Source organism: Balaenoptera borealis (genome assembly GCF_965194805.1).
Source record: "Balaenoptera borealis genome assembly, chromosome: 9".
NCBI lineage: Eukaryota > Metazoa > Chordata > Mammalia > Artiodactyla > Balaenopteridae > Balaenoptera > Balaenoptera borealis.
In genome coordinates this window covers 79,413,843-79,438,170 of record NC_138873.1, presented here as the reverse complement: position 1 = coordinate 79,438,170, position 24,328 = coordinate 79,413,843, and positions in this window count along the sequence as shown.

Below are 24,328 nucleotides of genomic sequence, written 5' to 3'. Positions count from 1 at the left end.
GAAGAAATAATGACACATAAACTTGTGGGGGTTTCGCCACGCACATTCCAATGTAATTTACAACCTAGGAACACGACTTCCAGAAAGGCTCTGCTGCCCTACTCCCCAGATTTGGGAATGGGGAAATGCTGCCTCCTAGAGGCCGCTTCCCACAACAGCAGCTTTAAACCCATTGCTAAAGGTCACTAAATATTCACCAAACTTGCAGTTCGGGAAATGACACCTGCTCTCTAAAAAAACGCTGGGGTGGAAAATCGACCAAATAATTCAAAAGAGGGCAACCTTCAAAGAAGACAATTTCAAGAGTTATATTGTGCTGCCAATTGTTTCCTTTTTTTAACGGAAAAGAAAACGGCGGAGAAAAATGATGAGTTTTACGAATGTTCAAAGACATGCAAACCCAAATTACAAAAACCTATCAGCTCACAGCAGCCAGAAGGGCCATTAGCATCAATGCTGTAAACAATAAATGCTGAAGCGATTGTGGAGAAATGCGTACCCTCGATTCTAAGGGGGACGTGGTAAGAGCCACTAATGAAAACACAAAGAAGGTGCTTTGAAAAGGGAAACACGGTGCTACCAGTCAATCAATCACACCCACTGCTGGGCCTATCACCTGAGAACATGAGAATCCAAAAGTCACAGGCTGGCAATCCTGCACTCCAACAATATTTACCATAGCCAACACTTGGAAGCAATGAAAATGTCCATCAACCGAGGAATGCACAAAGAAGAAGTGGTCCACGTACACAGTGGAAAATTACTCCAATAAAAAATAAAAATTAAATTTAAAAATCCAACGAAAGTAAGGAGACATCAGCTTGTGTGGGTTTGTCCGGGCACACTCCACTCTAATTTATAACCGAGAAACACCACAGGCCGCAAGGGCTTTTCCCTAGTTACCAGGGTGGGGAACATAGAAAGGCTGCCGCCCTCTGGCAGTTACCTGCAAAAGCAGTTTTAAAGCCTGTGCTAATGGTCATTTCATAGGAACAAGTACTGCAGAACTGTAAATGAAACCTGCCCTCAAAATGTCTTCAGGGAGGTAACGGCCAAAACATTTCAAAAGGTGACACGTACTTTAAGAGAACACTTTGAAGAACTAAGGGGTAATCACTGCTTGAAAAATAAAAAGGACATGCCTTAAAGCTCAATTTCAACGGATTATGAGGCACATGCGAATTCAACCACAAAGAGGTATCAGCTCACACTTGTCAGAATAACCATGAGCAAGAAAACTACAAACAATAAATGCTGAAGGTGTTGTGGAGAAATGCATACCCTCAACTTCAAGGGGGACGTAAGTTGGAAAGGGCCACGAATGAGAACAGAATGGAGGTGCCTTAAAAAGGTCAACATTGAGCTACCATATGATCCAGCAGGCCCACTCCTCCACCTATAATCTAAGAAGAGAGAATTGGAAAGACACAGGCAGGCAAATCTGCATTGCCCAGTATTACAAGAGCCAAGATATGGAAGTAACCAAAAAGACCACCAACAGATGGGTGGGCAAAGAAGAACTCCTCCATGTACAGATGGAATATTCGCTAGTGAAAAAAATGAAACAATGCCATTTGCAGCACCATAGATGAGTCTAGACGTAATCACGCCACGTGTAGTAAGTGAGAAAGCAAAAGGCACATATCCTATCATATCACTTTCAGGAGTTACTTAAAAATTGATACCAATGAAGATATTTCCACAGAGAAAGGCAATCACAGATTCATTAAAAAACTTATGGTTCACCAAATAGAAAGGGATGAGGATTGGATACATTACCATATTGGGGTTAACAGAGATATACAAACCATGTGAAATATATAACCACCAAAGACGTACGGAAGACCAGGAGAAGACTGCTCAACATTGTGTCATAACCTACATTGGCAAAGGATGCGAGGAAGAATAGATACACGTATATGTGTGAAAGAACCACATCTTGCACACCTAGAACAAACAAACCATTGTAATCAAATTTGCTGGGATAAAAAATAAAAAGTAAATTACAAATATGAACAAGAAGTAATGAGACATAAAGTTAAAGGGCTTTTTCCTGGCACATTCCATTCTAATATACAACCTAGAACACCACTTCCATTAAGGCTCTGTTTCCCTAGTAACCAAATTTGGTAAAGGAGAAATGCTGCCACCTTGTGGCCGTATCCTGCAAGAGCAGCTTTAAAGTCACAGCCAATGGTCACTTAACATTCACAAGGACTCAGGGCTGTAAAGGACACTTGCCCTAAATATTTGTGCTGAAGTAGGGAATGGGCAAAAAATTCAAAACAGGCAAATGTTTCAAGAAGAGATTAGGAAGAGTTAAGTTTTACTCACACTCTTTTTAAAAAAAAGGAAAATGGATAAAAGCTCAACCTCAGGGAGTGTTAGACGCATGCAATCTAATCTACAAAAAGTTTCAACTTACACCAGTCGACTGACCATCAGCAAAAAGTCTACAAACAATAAATGCTGAAGGGGTTTTAGAGAACTGTGTACCCTCTGCCTGCTGGTGAGACGTAAAGGGGTAACAGCCAATAATGAGAACAGAAAGGAGCTGCGTTTAAAAGTAAAAATGGAGGTACTATTCAATCCAGCAGGCGCACCATTGGACCTCTCACCTGAGAAGACAAGAATCGAGAAGACACAGGCCGCAAAAGCTGCAGTGCAGCCTTATTCACAATAGCCAAGACAGTGAAGCAATCAAAATGTCCAACAACAGGTAAATGGATAAAGAAGAAGTGGTCCATGTACACAATGGAATATGAGCCATGGAAGACAATGAACCATTGCTCTTTGAGGCACCACAAATGAGTCTGGAGATAATCACGAAAGATGAGGTAAGTTGGAAAGCAAAAGACCTGTGTTCTATGATAGCACTTATAGGCGTTATCTAATAACTGACACAAATGAACATATTTCCACAGAGAAAGACACTCACAGATTTAGAAAACAAACTATGCTCATCTAAAACGACCGGTGGGGGGAATGGATAAATTAAGATTAGTGTTACTATATGTATACAAACACATATGATATACATATCTCAAAAAGACCAACCATATAGCAAGGGAAGTCTGCGGAACCCTCTGTAACATTTTACATGGGAAGAGGATCTGTACTTGAATAGACATATATAATGTACAAATGAACCAGATTGTGTACACCTAGGACAAACAATATTCTAAGCTTTACCCCAATTAAAACACTTTTAAAAACCAAGAAGAAATAATGACACATAAACTTGTGGGGGTTTCGCCACGCACATTCCAATGTAATTTACAACCTAGGAACACGACTTCCAGAAAGGCTCTGCTGCCCTACTCCCCAGATTTGGGAATGGGGAAATGCTGCCTCCTAGAGGCCGCTTCCCACAACAGCAGCTTTAAACCCATTGCTAAAGGTCACTAAATATTCACCAAACTTGCAGTTCGGGAAATGACACCTGCTCTCTAAAAAAACGCTGGGGTGGAAAATCGACCAAATAATTCAAAAGAGGGCAACCTTCAAAGAAGACAATTTCAAGAGTTATATTGTACTGCCAATTGTTTCCTTTTTTTAACGGAAAAGAAAACGGCGGAGAAAAATGATGAGTTTTACGAATGTTCAAAGACATGCAAACCCAAATTACAAAAACCTATCAGCTCACAGCAGCCAGAAGGGCCATTAGCATCAATGCTGTAAACAATAAATGCTGAAGCGATTGTGGAGAAATGCGTACCCTCGATTCTAAGGGGGACGTGGTAAGAGCCACTAATGAAAACACAAAGAAGGTGCTTTGAAAAGGGAAACACGGTGCTACCAGTCAATCAATCACACCCACTGCTGGGCCTATCACCTGAGAACATGAGAATCCAAAAGTCACAGGCTGGCAATCCTGCACTCCAACAATATTTACCATAGCCAACACTTGGAAGCAATGAAAATGTCCATCAACCGAGGAATGCACAAAGAAGAAGTGGTCCACGTACACAGTGGAAAATTACTCCAATAAAAAATAAAAATTAAATTTAAAAATCCAACGAAAGTAAGGAGACATCAGCTTGTGTGGGTTTGTCCGGGCACACTCCACTCTAATTTATAACCGAGAAACACCACAGGCCGCAAGGGCTTTTCCCTAGTTACCAGGGTGGGGAACATAGAAAGGCTGCCGCCCTCTGGCAGTTACCTGCAAAAGCAGTTTTAAAGCCTGTGCTAATGGTCATTTCATAGGAACAAGTACTGCAGAACTGTAAATGAAACCTGCCCTCAAAATGTCTTCAGGGAGGTAACGGCCAAAACATTTCAAAAGGTGACACGTACTTTAAGAGAACACTTTGAAGAACTAAGGGGTAATCACTGCTTGAAAAATAAAAAGGACATGCCTTAAAGCTCAATTTCAACGGATTATGAGGCACATGCGAATTCAACCACAAAGAGGTATCAGCTCACACTTGTCAGAATAACCATGAGCAAGAAAACTACAAACAATAAATGCTGAAGGTGTTGTGGAGAAATGCATACCCTCAACTTCAAGGGGGACGTAAGTTGGAAAGGGCCACGAATGAGAACAGAATGGAGGTGCCTTAAAAAGGTCAACATTGAGCTACCATATGATCCAGCAGGCCCACTCCTCCACCTATAATCTAAGAAGAGAGAATTGGAAAGACACAGGCAGGCAAATCTGCATTGCCCAGTATTACAAGAGCCAAGATATGGAAGTAACCAAAAAGACCACCAACAGATGGGTGGGCAAAGAAGAACTCGTCCATGTACAGATGGAATATTCCCTAGTGAAAAAAATGAAACAATGCCATTTGCAGCACCATAGATGAGTCTAGACGTAATCACGCCACGTGTAGTAAGTGAGAAAGCAAAAGGCACATATCCTATCATATCACTTTCAGGAGTTACTTAAAAATTGATACCAATGAAGATATTTCCACAGAGAAAGGCAATCACAGATTCATTAAAAAACTTATGGTTCACCAAATAGAAAGGGATGAGGATTGGATACATTACCATATTGGGGTTAACAGAGATATACAAACCATGTGAAATATATAACCACCAAAGACGTACGGAAGACCAGGAGAAGACTGCTCAACATTGTGTCATAACCTACATTGGCAAAGGATGCGAGGAAGAATAGATACACGTATATGTGTGAAAGAACCACATCTTGCACACCTAGAACAAACAAACCATTGTAATCAAATTTGCTGGGATAAAAAATAAAAAGTAAATTACAAATATGAACAAGAAGTAATGAGACATAAAGTTAAAGGGCTTTTTCCTGGCACATTCCATTCTAATATACAACCTAGAACACCACTTCCATTAAGGCTCTGTTTCCCTAGTAACCAAATTTGGTAAAGGAGAAATGCTGCCACCTTGTGGCCGTATCCTGCAAGAGCAGCTTTAAAGTCACAGCCAATGGTCACTTAACATTCACAAGGACTCAGGGCTGTAAAGGACACTTGCCCTAAATATTTGTGCTGAAGTAGGGAATGGGCAAAAAATTCAAAACAGGCAAATGTTTCAAGAAGAGATTAGGAAGAGTTAAGTTTTACTCACACTCTTTTTAAAAAAAAGGAAAATGGATAAAAGCTCAACCTCAGGGAGTGTTAGACGCATGCAATCTAATCTACAAAAAGTTTCAACTTACACCAGTCGACTGACCATCAGCAAAAAGTCTACAAACAATAAATGCTGAAGGGGTTTTAGAGAACTGTGTACCCTCTGCCTGCTGGTGAGACGTAAAGGGGTAACAGCCAATAATGAGAACAGAAAGGAGCTGCGTTTAAAAGTAAAAATGGAGGTACTATTCAATCCAGCAGGCGCACCATTGGACCTCTCACCTGAGAAGACAAGAATCGAGAAGACACAGGCCGCAAAAGCTGCAGTGCAGCCTTATTCACAATAGCCAAGACAGTGAAGCAATCAAAATGTCCAACAACAGGTAAATGGATAAAGAAGAAGTGGTCCATGTACACAATGGAATATGAGCCATGGAAGACAATGAACCATTGCTCTTTGAGGCACCACAAATGAGTCTGGAGATAATCACGAAAGATGAGGTAAGTTGGAAAGCAAAAGACCTGTGTTCTATGATAGCACTTATAGGCGTTATCTAATAACTGACACAAATGAACATATTTCCACAGAGAAAGACACTCACAGATTTAGAAAACAAACTATGCTCATCTAAAACGACCGGTGGGGGGAATGGATAAATTAAGATTAGTGTTACTATATGTATACAAACACATATGATATACATATCTCAAAAAGACCAACCATATAGCAAGGGAAGTCTGCGGAACCCTCTGTAACATTTTACATGGGAAGAGGATCTGTACTTGAATAGACATATATAATGTACAAATGAACCAGATTGTGTACACCTAGGACAAACAATATTCTAAGCTTTACCCCAATTAAAACACTTTTAAAAACCAAGAAGAAATAATGACACATAAACTTGTGGGGGTTTCGCCACGCACATTCCAATGTAATTTACAACCTAGGAACACGACTTCCAGAAAGGCTCTGCTGCCCTACTCCCCAGATTTGGGAATGGGGAAATGCTGCCTCCTAGAGGCCGCTTCCCACAACAGCAGCTTTAAACCCATTGCTAAAGGTCACTAAATATTCACCAAACTTGCAGTTCGGGAAATGACACCTGCTCTCTAAAAAAACGCTGGGGTGGAAAATCGACCAAATAATTCAAAAGAGGGCAACCTTCAAAGAAGACAATTTCAAGAGTTATATTGTACTGCCAATTGTTTCCTTTTTTTAACGGAAAAGAAAACGGCGGAGAAAAATGATGAGTTTTACGAATGTTCAAAGACATGCAAACCCAAATTACAAAAACCTATCAGCTCACAGCAGCCAGAAGGGCCATTAGCATCAATGCTGTAAACAATAAATGCTGAAGCGATTGTGGAGAAATGCGTACCCTCGATTCTAAGGGGGACGTGGTAAGAGCCACTAATGAAAACACAAAGAAGGTGCTTTGAAAAGGGAAACACGGTGCTACCAGTCAATCAATCACACCCACTGCTGGGCCTATCACCTGAGAACATGAGAATCCAAAAGTCACAGGCTGGCAATCCTGCACTCCAACAATATTTACCATAGCCAACACTTGGAAGCAATGAAAATGTCCATCAACCGAGGAATGCACAAAGAAGAAGTGGTCCACGTACACAGTGGAAAATTACTCCAATAAAAAATAAAAATTAAATTTAAAAATCCAACGAAAGTAAGGAGACATCAGCTTGTGTGGGTTTGTCCGGGCACACTCCACTCTAATTTATAACCGAGAAACACCACAGGCCGCAAGGGCTTTTCCCTAGTTACCAGGGTGGGGAACATAGAAAGGCTGCCGCCCTCTGGCAGTTACCTGCAAAAGCAGTTTTAAAGCCTGTGCTAATGGTCATTTCATAGGAACAAGTACTGCAGAACTGTAAATGAAACCTGCCCTCAAAATGTCTTCAGGGAGGTAACGGCCAAAACATTTCAAAAGGTGACACGTACTTTAAGAGAACACTTTGAAGAACTAAGGGGTAATCACTGCTTGAAAAATAAAAAGGACATGCCTTAAAGCTCAATTTCAACGGATTATGAGGCACATGCGAATTCAACCACAAAGAGGTATCAGCTCACACTTGTCAGAATAACCATGAGCAAGAAAACTACAAACAATAAATGCTGAAGGTGTTGTGGAGAAATGCATACCCTCAACTTCAAGGGGGACGTAAGTTGGAAAGGGCCACGAATGAGAACAGAATGGAGGTGCCTTAAAAAGGTCAACATTGAGCTACCATATGATCCAGCAGGCCCACTCCTCCACCTATAATCTAAGAAGAGAGAATTGGAAAGACACAGGCAGGCAAATCTGCATTGCCCAGTATTACAAGAGCCAAGATATGGAAGTAACCAAAAAGACCACCAACAGATGGGTGGGCAAAGAAGAACTCCTCCATGTACAGATGGAATATTCCCTAGTGAAAAAAATGAAACAATGCCATTTGCAGCACCATAGATGAGTCTAGACGTAATCACGCCACGTGTAGTAAGTGAGAAAGCAAAAGGCACATATCCTATCATATCACTTTCAGGAGTTACTTAAAAATTGATACCAATGAAGATATTTCCACAGAGAAAGGCAATCACAGATTCATTAAAAAACTTATGGTTCACCAAATAGAAAGGGATGAGGATTGGATACATTACCATATTGGGGTTAACAGAGATATACAAACCATGTGAAATATATAACCACCAAAGACGTACGGAAGACCAGGAGAAGACTGCTCAACATTGTGTCATAACCTACATTGGCAAAGGATGCGAGGAAGAATAGATACACGTATATGTGTGAAAGAACCACATCTTGCACACCTAGAACAAACAAACCATTGTAATCAAATTTGCTGGGATAAAAAATAAAAAGTAAATTACAAATATGAACAAGAAGTAATGAGACATAAAGTTAAAGGGCTTTTTCCTGGCACATTCCATTCTAATATACAACCTAGAACACCACTTCCATTAAGGCTCTGTTTCCCTAGTAACCAAATTTGGTAAAGGAGAAATGCTGCCACCTTGTGGCCGTATCCTGCAAGAGCAGCTTTAAAGTCACAGCCAATGGTCACTTAACATTCACAAGGACTCAGGGCTGTAAAGGACACTTGCCCTAAATATTTGTGCTGAAGTAGGGAATGGGCAAAAAATTCAAAACAGGCAAATGTTTCAAGAAGAGATTAGGAAGAGTTAAGTTTTACTCACACTCTTTTTAAAAAAAAGGAAAATGGATAAAAGCTCAACCTCAGGGAGTGTTAGACGCATGCAATCTAATCTACAAAAAGTTTCAACTTACACCAGTCGACTGACCATCAGCAAAAAGTCTACAAACAATAAATGCTGAAGGGGTTTTAGAGAACTGTGTACCCTCTGCCTGCTGGTGAGACGTAAAGGGGTAACAGCCAATAATGAGAACAGAAAGGAGCTGCGTTTAAAAGTAAAAATGGAGGTACTATTCAATCCAGCAGGCGCACCATTGGACCTCTCACCTGAGAAGACAAGAATCGAGAAGACACAGGCCGCAAAAGCTGCAGTGCAGCCTTATTCACAATAGCCAAGACAGTGAAGCAATCAAAATGTCCAACAACAGGTAAATGGATAAAGAAGAAGTGGTCCATGTACACAATGGAATATGAGCCATGGAAGACAATGAACCATTGCTCTTTGAGGCACCACAAATGAGTCTGGAGATAATCACGAAAGATGAGGTAAGTTGGAAAGCAAAAGACCTGTGTTCTATGATAGCACTTATAGGCGTTATCTAATAACTGACACAAATGAACATATTTCCACAGAGAAAGACACTCACAGATTTAGAAAACAAACTATGCTCATCTAAAACGACCGGTGGGGGGAATGGATAAATTAAGATTAGTGTTACTATATGTATACAAACACATATGATATACATATCTCAAAAAGACCAACCATATAGCAAGGGAAGTCTGCGGAACCCTCTGTAACATTTTACATGGGAAGAGGATCTGTACTTGAATAGACATATATAATGTACAAATGAACCAGATTGTGTACACCTAGGACAAACAATATTCTAAGCTTTACCCCAATTAAAACACTTTTAAAAACCAAGAAGAAATAATGACACATAAACTTGTGGGGGTTTCGCCACGCACATTCCAATGTAATTTACAACCTAGGAACACGACTTCCAGAAAGGCTCTGCTGCCCTACTCCCCAGATTTGGGAATGGGGAAATGCTGCCTCCTAGAGGCCGCTTCCCACAACAGCAGCTTTAAACCCATTGCTAAAGGTCACTAAATATTCACCAAACTTGCAGTTCGGGAAATGACACCTGCTCTCTAAAAAAACGCTGGGGTGGAAAATCGACCAAATAATTCAAAAGAGGGCAACCTTCAAAGAAGACAATTTCAAGAGTTATATTGTACTGCCAATTGTTTCCTTTTTTTAACGGAAAAGAAAACGGCGGAGAAAAATGATGAGTTTTACGAATGTTCAAAGACATGCAAACCCAAATTACAAAAACCTATCAGCTCACAGCAGCCAGAAGGGCCATTAGCATCAATGCTGTAAACAATAAATGCTGAAGCGATTGTGGAGAAATGCGTACCCTCGATTCTAAGGGGGACGTGGTAAGAGCCACTAATGAAAACACAAAGAAGGTGCTTTGAAAAGGGAAACACGGTGCTACCAGTCAATCAATCACACCCACTGCTGGGCCTATCACCTGAGAACATGAGAATCCAAAAGTCACAGGCTGGCAATCCTGCACTCCAACAATATTTACCATAGCCAACACTTGGAAGCAATGAAAATGTCCATCAACCGAGGAATGCACAAAGAAGAAGTGGTCCACGTACACAGTGGAAAATTACTCCAATAAAAAATAAAAATTAAATTTAAAAATCCAACGAAAGTAAGGAGACATCAGCTTGTGTGGGTTTGTCCGGGCACACTCCACTCTAATTTATAACCGAGAAACACCACAGGCCGCAAGGGCTTTTCCCTAGTTACCAGGGTGGGGAACATAGAAAGGCTGCCGCCCTCTGGCAGTTACCTGCAAAAGCAGTTTTAAAGCCTGTGCTAATGGTCATTTCATAGGAACAAGTACTGCAGAACTGTAAATGAAACCTGCCCTCAAAATGTCTTCAGGGAGGTAACGGCCAAAACATTTCAAAAGGTGACACGTACTTTAAGAGAACACTTTGAAGAACTAAGGGGTAATCACTGCTTGAAAAATAAAAAGGACATGCCTTAAAGCTCAATTTCAACGGATTATGAGGCACATGCGAATTCAACCACAAAGAGGTATCAGCTCACACTTGTCAGAATAACCATGAGCAAGAAAACTACAAACAATAAATGCTGAAGGTGTTGTGGAGAAATGCATACCCTCAACTTCAAGGGGGACGTAAGTTGGAAAGGGCCACGAATGAGAACAGAATGGAGGTGCCTTAAAAAGGTCAACATTGAGCTACCATATGATCCAGCAGGCCCACTCCTCCACCTATAATCTAAGAAGAGAGAATTGGAAAGACACAGGCAGGCAAATCTGCATTGCCCAGTATTACAAGAGCCAAGATATGGAAGTAACCAAAAAGACCACCAACAGATGGGTGGGCAAAGAAGAACTCCTCCATGTACAGATGGAATATTCCCTAGTGAAAAAAATGAAACAATGCCATTTGCAGCACCATAGATGAGTCTAGACGTAATCACGCCACGTGTAGTAAGTGAGAAAGCAAAAGGCACATATCCTATCATATCACTTTCAGGAGTTACTTAAAAATTGATACCAATGAAGATATTTCCACAGAGAAAGGCAATCACAGATTCATTAAAAAACTTATGGTTCACCAAATAGAAAGGGATGAGGATTGGATACATTACCATATTGGGGTTAACAGAGATATACAAACCATGTGAAATATATAACCACCAAAGACGTACGGAAGACCAGGAGAAGACTGCTCAACATTGTGTCATAACCTACATTGGCAAAGGATGCGAGGAAGAATAGATACACGTATATGTGTGAAAGAACCACATCTTGCACACCTAGAACAAACAAACCATTGTAATCAAATTTGCTGGGATAAAAAATAAAAAGTAAATTACAAATATGAACAAGAAGTAATGAGACATAAAGTTAAAGGGCTTTTTCCTGGCACATTCCATTCTAATATACAACCTAGAACACCACTTCCATTAAGGCTCTGTTTCCCTAGTAACCAAATTTGGTAAAGGAGAAATGCTGCCACCTTGCGGCCGTATCCTGCAAGAGCAGCTTTAAAGTCACAGCCAATGGTCACTTAACATTCACAAGGACTCAGGGCTGTAAAGGACACTTGCCCTAAATATTTGTGCTGAAGTAGGGAATGGGCAAAAAATTCAAAACAGGCAAATGTTTCAAGAAGAGATTAGGAAGAGTTAAGTTTTACTCACACTCTTTTTAAAAAAAAGGAAAATGGATAAAAGCTCAACCTCAGGGAGTGTTAGACGCATGCAATCTAATCTACAAAAAGTTTCAACTTACACCAGTCGACTGACCATCAGCAAAAAGTCTACAAACAATAAATGCTGAAGGGGTTTTAGAGAACTGTGTACCCTCTGCCTGCTGGTGAGACGTAAAGGGGTAACAGCCAATAATGAGAACAGAAAGGAGCTGCGTTTAAAAGTAAAAATGGAGGTACTATTCAATCCAGCAGGCGCACCATTGGACCTCTCACCTGAGAAGACAAGAATCGAGAAGACACAGGCCGCAAAAGCTGCAGTGCAGCCTTATTCACAATAGCCAAGACAGTGAAGCAATCAAAATGTCCAACAACAGGTAAATGGATAAAGAAGAAGTGGTCCATGTACACAATGGAATATGAGCCATGGAAGACAATGAACCATTGCTCTTTGAGGCACCACAAATGAGTCTGGAGATAATCACGAAAGATGAGGTAAGTTGGAAAGCAAAAGACCTGTGTTCTATGATAGCACTTATAGGCGTTATCTAATAACTGACACAAATGAACATATTTCCACAGAGAAAGACACTCACAGATTTAGAAAACAAACTATGCTCATCTAAAACGACCGGTGGGGGGAATGGATAAATTAAGATTAGTGTTACTATATGTATACAAACACATATGATATACATATCTCAAAAAGACCAACCATATAGCAAGGGAAGTCTGCGGAACCCTCTGTAACATTTTACATGGGAAGAGGATCTGTACTTGAATAGACATATATAATGTACAAATGAACCAGATTGTGTACACCTAGGACAAACAATATTCTAAGCTTTACCCCAATTAAAACACTTTTAAAAACCAAGAAGAAATAATGACACATAAACTTGTGGGGGTTTCGCCACGCACATTCCAATGTAATTTACAACCTAGGAACACGACTTCCAGAAAGGCTCTGCTGCCCTACTCCCCAGATTTGGGAATGGGGAAATGCTGCCTCCTAGAGGCCGCTTCCCACAACAGCAGCTTTAAACCCATTGCTAAAGGTCACTAAATATTCACCAAACTTGCAGTTCGGGAAATGACACCTGCTCTCTAAAAAAACGCTGGGGTGGAAAATCGACCAAATAATTCAAAAGAGGGCAACCTTCAAAGAAGACAATTTCAAGAGTTATATTGTACTGCCAATTGTTTCCTTTTTTTAACGGAAAAGAAAACGGCGGAGAAAAATGATGAGTTTTACGAATGTTCAAAGACATGCAAACCCAAATTACAAAAACCTATCAGCTCACAGCAGCCAGAAGGGCCATTAGCATCAATGCTGTAAACAATAAATGCTGAAGCGATTGTGGAGAAATGCGTACCCTCGATTCTAAGGGGGACGTGGTAAGAGCCACTAATGAAAACACAAAGAAGGTGCTTTGAAAAGGGAAACACGGTGCTACCAGTCAATCAATCACACCCACTGCTGGGCCTATCACCTGAGAACATGAGAATCCAAAAGTCACAGGCTGGCAATCCTGCACTCCAACAATATTTACCATAGCCAACACTTGGAAGCAATGAAAATGTCCATCAACCGAGGAATGCACAAAGAAGAAGTGGTCCACGTACACAGTGGAAAATTACTCCAATAAAAAATAAAAATTAAATTTAAAAATCCAACGAAAGTAAGGAGACATCAGCTTGTGTGGGTTTGTCCGGGCACACTCCACTCTAATTTATAACCGAGAAACACCACAGGCCGCAAGGGCTTTTCCCTAGTTACCAGGGTGGGGAACATAGAAAGGCTGCCGCCCTCTGGCAGTTACCTGCAAAAGCAGTTTTAAAGCCTGTGCTAATGGTCATTTCATAGGAACAAGTACTGCAGAACTGTAAATGAAACCTGCCCTCAAAATGTCTTCAGGGAGGTAACGGCCAAAACATTTCAAAAGGTGACACGTACTTTAAGAGAACACTTTGAAGAACTAAGGGGTAATCACTGCTTGAAAAATAAAAAGGACATGCCTTAAAGCTCAATTTCAACGGATTATGAGGCACATGCGAATTCAACCACAAAGAGGTATCAGCTCACACTTGTCAGAATAACCATGAGCAAGAAAACTACAAACAATAAATGCTGAAGGTGTTGTGGAGAAATGCATACCCTCAACTTCAAGGGGGACGTAAGTTGGAAAGGGCCACGAATGAGAACAGAATGGAGGTGCCTTAAAAAGGTCAACATTGAGCTACCATATGATCCAGCAGGCCCACTCCTCCACCTATAATCTAAGAAGAGAGAATTGGAAAGACACAGGCAGGCAAATCTGCATTGCCCAGTATTACAAGAGCCAAGATATGGAAGTAACCAAAAAGACCACCAACAGATGGGTGGGCAAAGAAGAACTCCTCCATTTACAGATGGAATATTCCCTAGTGAAAAAAATGAAACAATGCCATTTGCAGCACCATAGATGAGTCTAGACGTAATCACGCCACGTGTAGTAAGTGAGAAAGCAAAAGGCACATATCCTATCATATCACTTTCAGGAGTTACTTAAAAATTGATACCAATGAAGATATTTCCACAGAGAAAGGCAATCACAGATTCATTAAAAAACTTATGGTTCACCAAATAGAAAGGGATGAGGATTGGATACATTACCATATTGGGGTTAACAGAGATATACAAACCATGTGAAATATATAACCACCAAAGACGTACGGAAGACCAGGAGAAGACTGCTCAACATTGTGTCATAACCTACATTGGCAAAGGATGCGAGGAAGAATAGATACACGTATATGTGTGAAAGAACCACATCTTGCACACCTAGAACAAACAAACCATTGTAATCAAATTTGCTGGGATAAAAAATAAAAAGTAAATTACAAATATGAACAAGAAGTAATGAGACATAAAGTTAAAGGGCTTTTTCCTGGCACATTCCATTCTAATATACAACCTAGAACACCACTTCCATTAAGGCTCTGTTTCCCTAGTAACCAAATTTGGTAAAGGAGAAATGCTGCCACCTTGCGGCCGTATCCTGCAAGAGCAGCTTTAAAGTCACAGCCAATGGTCACTTAACATTCACAAGGACTCAGGGCTGTAAAGGACACTTGCCCTAAATATTTGTGCTGAAGTAGGGAATGGGCAAAAAATTCAAAACAGGCAAATGTTTCAAGAAGAGATTAGGAAGAGTTAAGTTTTACTCACACTCTTTTTAAAAAAAAGGAAAATGGATAAAAGCTCAACCTCAGGGAGTGTTAGACGCATGCAATCTAATCTACAAAAAGTTTCAACTTACACCAGTCGACTGACCATCAGCAAAAAGTCTACAAACAATAAATGCTGAAGGGGTTTTAGAGAACTGTGTACCCTCTGCCTGCTGGTGAGACGTAAAGGGGTAACAGCCAATAATGAGAACAGAAAGGAGCTGCGTTTAAAAGTAAAAATGGAGGTACTATTCAATCCAGCAGGCGCACCATTGGACCTCTCACCTGAGAAGACAAGAATCGAGAAGACACAGGCCGCAAAAGCTGCAGTGCAGCCTTATTCACAATAGCCAAGACAGTGAAGCAATCAAAATGTCCAACAACAGGTAAATGGATAAAGAAGAAGTGGTCCATGTACACAATGGAATATGAGCCATGGAAGACAATGAACCATTGCTCTTTGAGGCACCACAAATGAGTCTGGAGATAATCACGAAAGATGAGGTAAGTTGGAAAGCAAAAGACCTGTGTTCTATGATAGCACTTATAGGCGTTATCTAATAACTGACACAAATGAACATATTTCCACAGAGAAAGACACTCACAGATTTAGAAAACAAACTATGCTCATCTAAAACGACCGGTGGGGGGAATGGATAAATTAAGATTAGTGTTACTATATGTATACAAACACATATGATATACATATCTCAAAAAGACCAACCATATAGCAAGGGAAGTCTGCGGAACCCTCTGTAACATTTTACATGGGAAGAGGATCTGTACTTGAATAGACATATATAATGTACAAATGAACCAGATTGTGTACACCTAGGACAAACAATATTCTAAGCTTTACCCCAATTAAAACACTTTTAAAAACCAAGAAGAAATAATGACACATAAACTTGTGGGGGTTTCGCCACGCACATTCCAATGTAATTTACAACCTAGGAACACGACTTCCAGAAAGGCTCTGCTGCCCTACTCCCCAGATTTGGGAATGGGGAAATGCTGCCTCCTAGAGGCCGCTTCCCACAACAGCAGCTTTAAACCCATTGCTAAAGGTCACTAAATATTCACCAAACTTGCAGTTCGGGAAATGACACCTGCTCTCTAAAAAAACGCTGGGGTGGAAAATCGACCAAATAATTCAAAAGAGGGCAACCTTCAAAGAAGACAATTTCAAGAGTTATATTGTACTGCCAATTGTTTCCTTTTTTTAACGGAAAAGAAAACGGCGGAGAAAAATGATGAGTTTTACGAATGTTCAAAGACATGCAAACCCAAATTACAAAAACCTATCAGCTCACAGCAGCCAGAAGGGCCATTAGCATCAATGCTGTAAACAATAAATGCTGAAGCGATTGTGGAGAAATGCGTACCCTCGATTCTAAGGGGGACGTGGTAAGAGCCACTAATGAAAACACAAAGAAGGTGCTTTGAAAAGGGAAACACGGTGCTACCAGTCAATCAATCACACCCACTGCTGGGCCTATCACCTGAGAACATGAGAATCCAAAAGTCACAGGCTGGCAATCCTGCACTCCAACAATATTTACCATAGCCAACACTTGGAAGCAATGAAAATGTCCATCAACCGAGGAATGCACAAAGAAGAAGTGGTCCACGTACACAGTGGAAAATTACTCCAATAAAAAATAAAAATTAAATTTAAAAATCCAACGAAAGTAAGGAGACATCAGCTTGTGTGGGTTTGTCCGGGCACACTCCACTCTAATTTATAACCGAGAAACACCACAGGCCGCAAGGGCTTTTCCCTAGTTACCAGGGTGGGGAACATAGAAAGGCTGCCGCCCTCTGGCAGTTACCTGCAAAAGCAGTTTTAAAGCCTGTGCTAATGGTCATTTCATAGGAACAAGTACTGCAGAACTGTAAATGAAACCTGCCCTCAAAATGTCTTCAGGGAGGTAACGGCCAAAACATTTCAAAAGGTGACACGTACTTTAAGAGAACACTTTGAAGAACTAAGGGGTAATCACTGCTTGAAAAATAAAAAGGACATGCCTTAAAGCTCAATTTCAACGGATTATGAGGCACATGCGAATTCAACCACAAAGAGGTATCAGCTCACACTTGTCAGAATAACCATGAGCAAGAAAACTACAAACAATAAATGCTGAAGGTGTTGTGGAGAAATGCATACCCTCAACTTCAAGGGGGACGTAAGTTGGAAAGGGCCACGAATGAGAACAGAATGGAGGTGCCTTAAAAAGGTCAACATTGAGCTACCATATGATCCAGCAGGCCCACTCCTCCACCTATAATCTAAGAAGAGAGAATTGGAAAGACACAGGCAGGCAAATCTGCATTGCCCAGTATTACAAGAGCCAAGATATGGAAGTAACCAAAAAGACCACCAACAGATGGGTGGGCAAAGAAGAACTCCTCCATGTACAGATGGAATATTCGCTAGTGAAAAAAATGAAACAATGCCATTTGCAGCACCATAGATGAGTCTAGACGTAATCACGCCACGTGTAGTAAGTGAGAAAGCAAAAGGCACATATCCTATCATATCACTTTCAGGAGTTACTTAAAAATTGATACCAATGAAGATATTTCCACAGAGAAAGGCAATCACAGATTCATTAAAAAACTTATGGTTCACCAAATAGAAAGGGATGAGGATTGGATACATTACCATATTGGGGTTAACAGAGATATACAAACCATGTGAAATATATAACCACCAAAGACGTACGGAAGACCAGGAGAAGACTGCTCAACATTGTGTCATAACCTACATTGGCAAAGGATGCGAGGAAGAATAGATACACGTATATGTGTGAAAGAACCACATCTTGCACACCTAGAACAAACAAACCATTGTAATCAAATTTGCTGGGATAAAAAATAAAAAGTAAATTACAAATATGAACAAGAAGTAATGAGACATAAAGTTAAAGGGCTTTTTCCTGGCACATTCCATTCTAATATACAACCTAGAACACCACTTCCATTAAGGCTCTGTTTCCCTAGTAACCAAATTTGGTAAAGGAGAAATGCTGCCACCTTGCGGCCGTATCCTGCAAGAGCAGCTTTAAAGTCACAGCCAATGGTCACTTAACATTCACAAGGACTCAGGGCTGTAAAGGACACTTGCCCTAAATATTTGTGCTGAAGTAGGGAATGGGCAAAAAATTCAAAACAGGCAAATGTTTCAAGAAGAGATTAGGAAGAGTTAAGTTTTACTCACACTCTTTTTAAAAAAAAGGAAAATGGATAAAAGCTCAACCTCAGGGAGTGTTAGACGCATGCAATCTAATCTACAAAAAGTTTCAACTTACACCAGTCGACTGACCATCAGCAAAAAGTCTACAAACAATAAATGCTGAAGGGGTTTTAGAGAACTGTGTACCCTCTGCCTGCTGGTGAGACGTAAAGGGGTAACAGCCAATAATGAGAACAGAAAGGAGCTGCGTTTAAAAGTAAAAATGGAGGTACTATTCAATCCAGCAGGCGCACCATTGGACCTCTCACCTGAGAAGACAAGAATCGAGAAGACACAGGCCGCAAAAGCTGCAGTGCAGCCTTATTCACAATAGCCAAGACAGTGAAGCAATCAAAATGTCCAACAACAGGTAAATGGATAAAGAAGAAGTGGTCCATGTACACAATGGAATATGAGCCATGGAAGACAATGAACCATTGCTCTTTGAGGCACCACAAATGAGTCTGGAGATAATCACGAAAGATGAGGTAAGTTGGAAAGCAAAAGACCTGTGTTCTATGATAGCACTTATAGGCGTTATCTAATAACTGACACAAATGAACATATTTCCACAGAGAAAGACACTCACAGATTTAGAAAACAAACTATGCTCATCTAAAACGACCGGTGGGGGGAATGGATAAATTAAGATTAGTGTTACTATATGTATACAAACACATATGATATACATATCTCAAAAAGACCAACCATATAGCAAGGGAAGTCTGCGGAACCCTCTGTAACATTTTACATGGGAAGAGGATCTGTACTTGAATAGACATATATAATGTACAAATGAACCAGATTGTGTACACCTAGGACAAACAATATTCTAAGCTTTACCCCAATTAAAACACTTTTAAAAACCAAGAAGAAATAATGACACATAAACTTGTGGGGGTTTCGCCACGCACATTCCAATGTAATTTACAACCTAGGAACACGACTTCCAGAAAGGCTCTGCTGCCCTACTCCCCAGATTTGGGAATGGGGAAATGCTGCCTCCTAGAGGCCGCTTCCCACAACAGCAGCTTTAAACCCATTGCTAAAGGTCACTAAATATTCACCAAACTTGCAGTTCGGGAAATGACACCTGCTCTCTAAAAAAACGCTGGGGTGGAAAATCGACCAAATAATTCAAAAGAGGGCAACCTTCAAAGAAGACAATTTCAAGAGTTATATTGTGCTGCCAATTGTTTCCTTTTTTTAACGGAAAAGAAAACGGCGGAGAAAAATGATGAGTTTTACGAATGTTCAAAGACATGCAAACCCAAATTACAAAAACCTATCAGCTCACAGCAGCCAGAAGGGCCATTAGCATCAATGCTGTAAACAATAAATGCTGAAGCGATTGTGGAGAAATGCGTACCCTCGATTCTAAGGGGGACGTGGTAAGAGCCACTAATGAAAACACAAAGAAGGTGCTTTGAAAAGGGAAACACGGTGCTACCAGTCAATCAATCACACCCACTGCTGGGCCTATCACCTGAGAACATGAGAATCCAAAAGTCACAGGCTGGCAATCCTGCACTCCAACAATATTTACCATAGCCAACACTTGGAAGCAATGAAAATGTCCATCAACCGAGGAATGCACAAAGAAGAAGTGGTCCACGTACACAGTGGAAAATTACTCCAATAAAAAATAAAAATTAAATTTAAAAATCCAACGAAAGTAAGGAGACATCAGCTTGTGTGGGTTTGTCCGGGCACACTCCACTCTAATTTATAACCGAGAAACACCACAGGCCGCAAGGGCTTTTCCCTAGTTACCAGGGTGGGGAACATAGAAAGGCTGCCGCCCTCTGGCAGTTACCTGCAAAAGCAGTTTTAAAGCCTGTGCTAATGGTCATTTCATAGGAACAAGTACTGCAGAACTGTAAATGAAACCTGCCCTCAAAATGTCTTCAGGGAGGTAACGGCCAAAACATTTCAAAAGGTGACACGTACTTTAAGAGAACACTTTGAAGAACTAAGGGGTAATCACTGCTTGAAAAATAAAAAGGACATGCCTTAAAGCTCAATTTCAACGGATTATGAGGCACATGCGAATTCAACCACAAAGAGGTATCAGCTCACACTTGTCAGAATAACCATGAGCAAGAAAACTACAAACAATAAATGCTGAAGGTGTTGTGGAGAAATGCATACCCTCAACTTCAAGGGGGACGTAAGTTGGAAAGGGCCACGAATGAGAACAGAATGGAGGTGCCTTAAAAAGGTCAACATTGAGCTACCATATGATCCAGCAGGCCCACTCCTCCACCTATAATCTAAGAAGAGAGAATTGGAAAGACACAGGCAGGCAAATCTGCATTGCCCAGTATTACAAGAGCCAAGATATGGAAGTAACCAAAAAGACCACCAACAGATGGGTGGGCAAAGAAGAACTCCTCCATGTACAGATGGAATATTCGCTAGTGAAAAAAATGAAACAATGCCATTTGCAGCACCATAGATGAGTCTAGACGTAATCACGCCACGTGTAGTAAGTGAGAAAGCAAAAGGCACATATCCTATCATATCACTTTCAGGAGTTACTTAAAAATTGATACCAATGAAGATATTTCCACAGAGAAAGGCAATCACAGATTCATTAAAAAACTTATGGTTCACCAAATAGAAAGGGATGAGGATTGGATACATTACCATATTGGGGTTAACAGAGATATACAAACCATGTGAAATATATAACCACCAAAGACGTACGGAAGACCAGGAGAAGACTGCTCAACATTGTGTCATAACCTACATTGGCAAAGGATGCGAGGAAGAATAGATACACGTATATGTGTGAAAGAACCACATCTTGCACACCTAGAACAAACAAACCATTGTAATCAAATTTGCTGGGATAAAAAATAAAAAGTAAATTACAAATATGAACAAGAAGTAATGAGACATAAAGTTAAAGGGCTTTTTCCTGGCACATTCCATTCTAATATACAACCTAGAACACCACTTCCATTAAGGCTCTGTTTCCCTAGTAACCAAATTTGGTAAAGGAGAAATGCTGCCACCTTGTGGCCGTATCCTGCAAGAGCAGCTTTAAAGTCACAGCCAATGGTCACTTAACATTCACAAGGACTCAGGGCTGTAAAGGACACTTGCCCTAAATATTTGTGCTGAAGTAGGGAATGGGCAAAAAATTCAAAACAGGCAAATGTTTCAAGAAGAGATTAGGAAGAGTTAAGTTTTACTCACACTCTTTTTAAAAAAAAGGAAAATGGATAAAAGCTCAACCTCAGGGAGTGTTAGACGCATGCAATCTAATCTACAAAAAGTTTCAACTTACACCAGTCGACTGACCATCAGCAAAAAGTCTACAAACAATAAATGCTGAAGGGGTTTTAGAGAACTGTGTACCCTCTGCCTGCTGGTGAGACGTAAAGGGGTAACAGCCAATAATGAGAACAGAAAGGAGCTGCGTTTAAAAGTAAAAATGGAGGTACTATTCAATCCAGCAGGCGCACCATTGGACCTCTCACCTGAGAAGACAAGAATCGAGAAGACACAGGCCGCAAAAGCTGCAGTGCAGCCTTATTCACAATAGCCAAGACAGTGAAGCAATCAAAATGTCCAACAACAGGTAAATGGATAAAGAAGAAGTGGTCCATGTACACAATGGAATATGAGCCATGGAAGACAATGAACCATTGCTCTTTGAGGCACCACAAATGAGTCTGGAGATAATCACGAAAGATGAGGTAAGTTGGAAAGCAAAAGACCTGTGTTCTATGATAGCACTTATAGGCGTTATCTAATAACTGACACAAATGAACATATTTCCACAGAGAAAGACACTCACAGATTTAGAAAACAAACTATGCTCATCTAAAACGACCGGTGGGGGGAATGGATAAATTAAGATTAGTGTTACTATATGTATACAAACACATATGATATACATATCTCAAAAAGACCAACCATATAGCAAGGGAAGTCTGCGGAACCCTCTGTAACATTTTACATGGGAAGAGGATCTGTACTTGAATAGACATATATAATGTACAAATGAACCAGATTGTGTACACCTAGGACAAACAATATTCTAAGCTTTACCCCAATTAAAACACTTTTAAAAACCAAGAAGAAATAATGACACATAAACTTGTGGGGGTTTCGCCACGCACATTCCAATGTAATTTACAACCTAGGAACACGACTTCCAGAAAGGCTCTGCTGCCCTACTCCCCAGATTTGGGAATGGGGAAATGCTGCCTCCTAGAGGCCGCTTCCCACAACAGCAGCTTTAAACCCATTGCTAAAGGTCACTAAATATTCACCAAACTTGCAGTTCGGGAAATGACACCTGCTCTCTAAAAAAACGCTGGGGTGGAAAATCGACCAAATAATTCAAAAGAGGGCAACCTTCAAAGAAGACAATTTCAAGAGTTATATTGTGCTGCCAATTGTTTCCTTTTTTTAACGGAAAAGAAAACGGCGGAGAAAAATGATGAGTTTTACGAATGTTCAAAGACATGCAAACCCAAATTACAAAAACCTATCAGCTCACAGCAGCCAGAAGGGCCATTAGCATCAATGCTGTAAACAATAAATGCTGAAGCGATTGTGGAGAAATGCGTACCCTCGATTCTAAGGGGGACGTGGTAAGAGCCACTAATGAAAACACAAAGAAGGTGCTTTGAAAAGGGAAACACGGTGCTACCAGTCAATCAATCACACCCACTGCTGGGCCTATCACCTGAGAACATGAGAATCCAAAAGTCACAGGCTGGCAATCCTGCACTCCAACAATATTTACCATAGCCAACACTTGGAAGCAATGAAAATGTCCATCAACCGAGGAATGCACAAAGAAGAAGTGGTCCACGTACACAGTGGAAAATTACTCCAATAAAAAATAAAAATTAAATTTAAAAATCCAACGAAAGTAAGGAGACATCAGCTTGTGTGGGTTTGTCCGGGCACACTCCACTCTAATTTATAACCGAGAAACACCACAGGCCGCAAGGGCTTTTCCCTAGTTACCAGGGTGGGGAACATAGAAAGGCTGCCGCCCTCTGGCAGTTACCTGCAAAAGCAGTTTTAAAGCCTGTGCTAATGGTCATTTCATAGGAACAAGTACTGCAGAACTGTAAATGAAACCTGCCCTCAAAATGTCTTCAGGGAGGTAACGGCCAAAACATTTCAAAAGGTGACACGTACTTTAAGAGAACACTTTGAAGAACTAAGGGGTAATCACTGCTTGAAAAATAAAAAGGACATGCCTTAAAGCTCAATTTCAACGGATTATGAGGCACATGCGAATTCAACCACAAAGAGGTATCAGCTCACACTTGTCAGAATAACCATGAGCAAGAAAACTACAAACAATAAATGCTGAAGGTGTTGTGGAGAAATGCATACCCTCAACTTCAAGGGGGACGTAAGTTGGAAAGGGCCACGAATGAGAACAGAATGGAGGTGCCTTAAAAAGGTCAACATTGAGCTACCATATGATCCAGCAGGCCCACTCCTCCACCTATAATCTAAGAAGAGAGAATTGGAAAGACACAGGCAGGCAAATCTGCATTGCCCAGTATTACAAGAGCCAAGATATGGAAGTAACCAAAAAGACCACCAACAGATGGGTGGGCAAAGAAGAACTCCTCCATGTACAGATGGAATATTCGCTAGTGAAAAAAATGAAACAATGCCATTTGCAGCACCATAGATGAGTCTAGACGTAATCACGCCACGTGTAGTAAGTGAGAAAGCAAAAGGCACATATCCTATCATATCACTTTCAGGAGTTACTTAAAAATTGATACCAATGAAGATATTTCCACAGAGAAAGGCAATCACAGATTCATTAAAAAACTTATGGTTCACCAAATAGAAAGGGATGAGGATTGGATACATTACCATATTGGGGTTAACA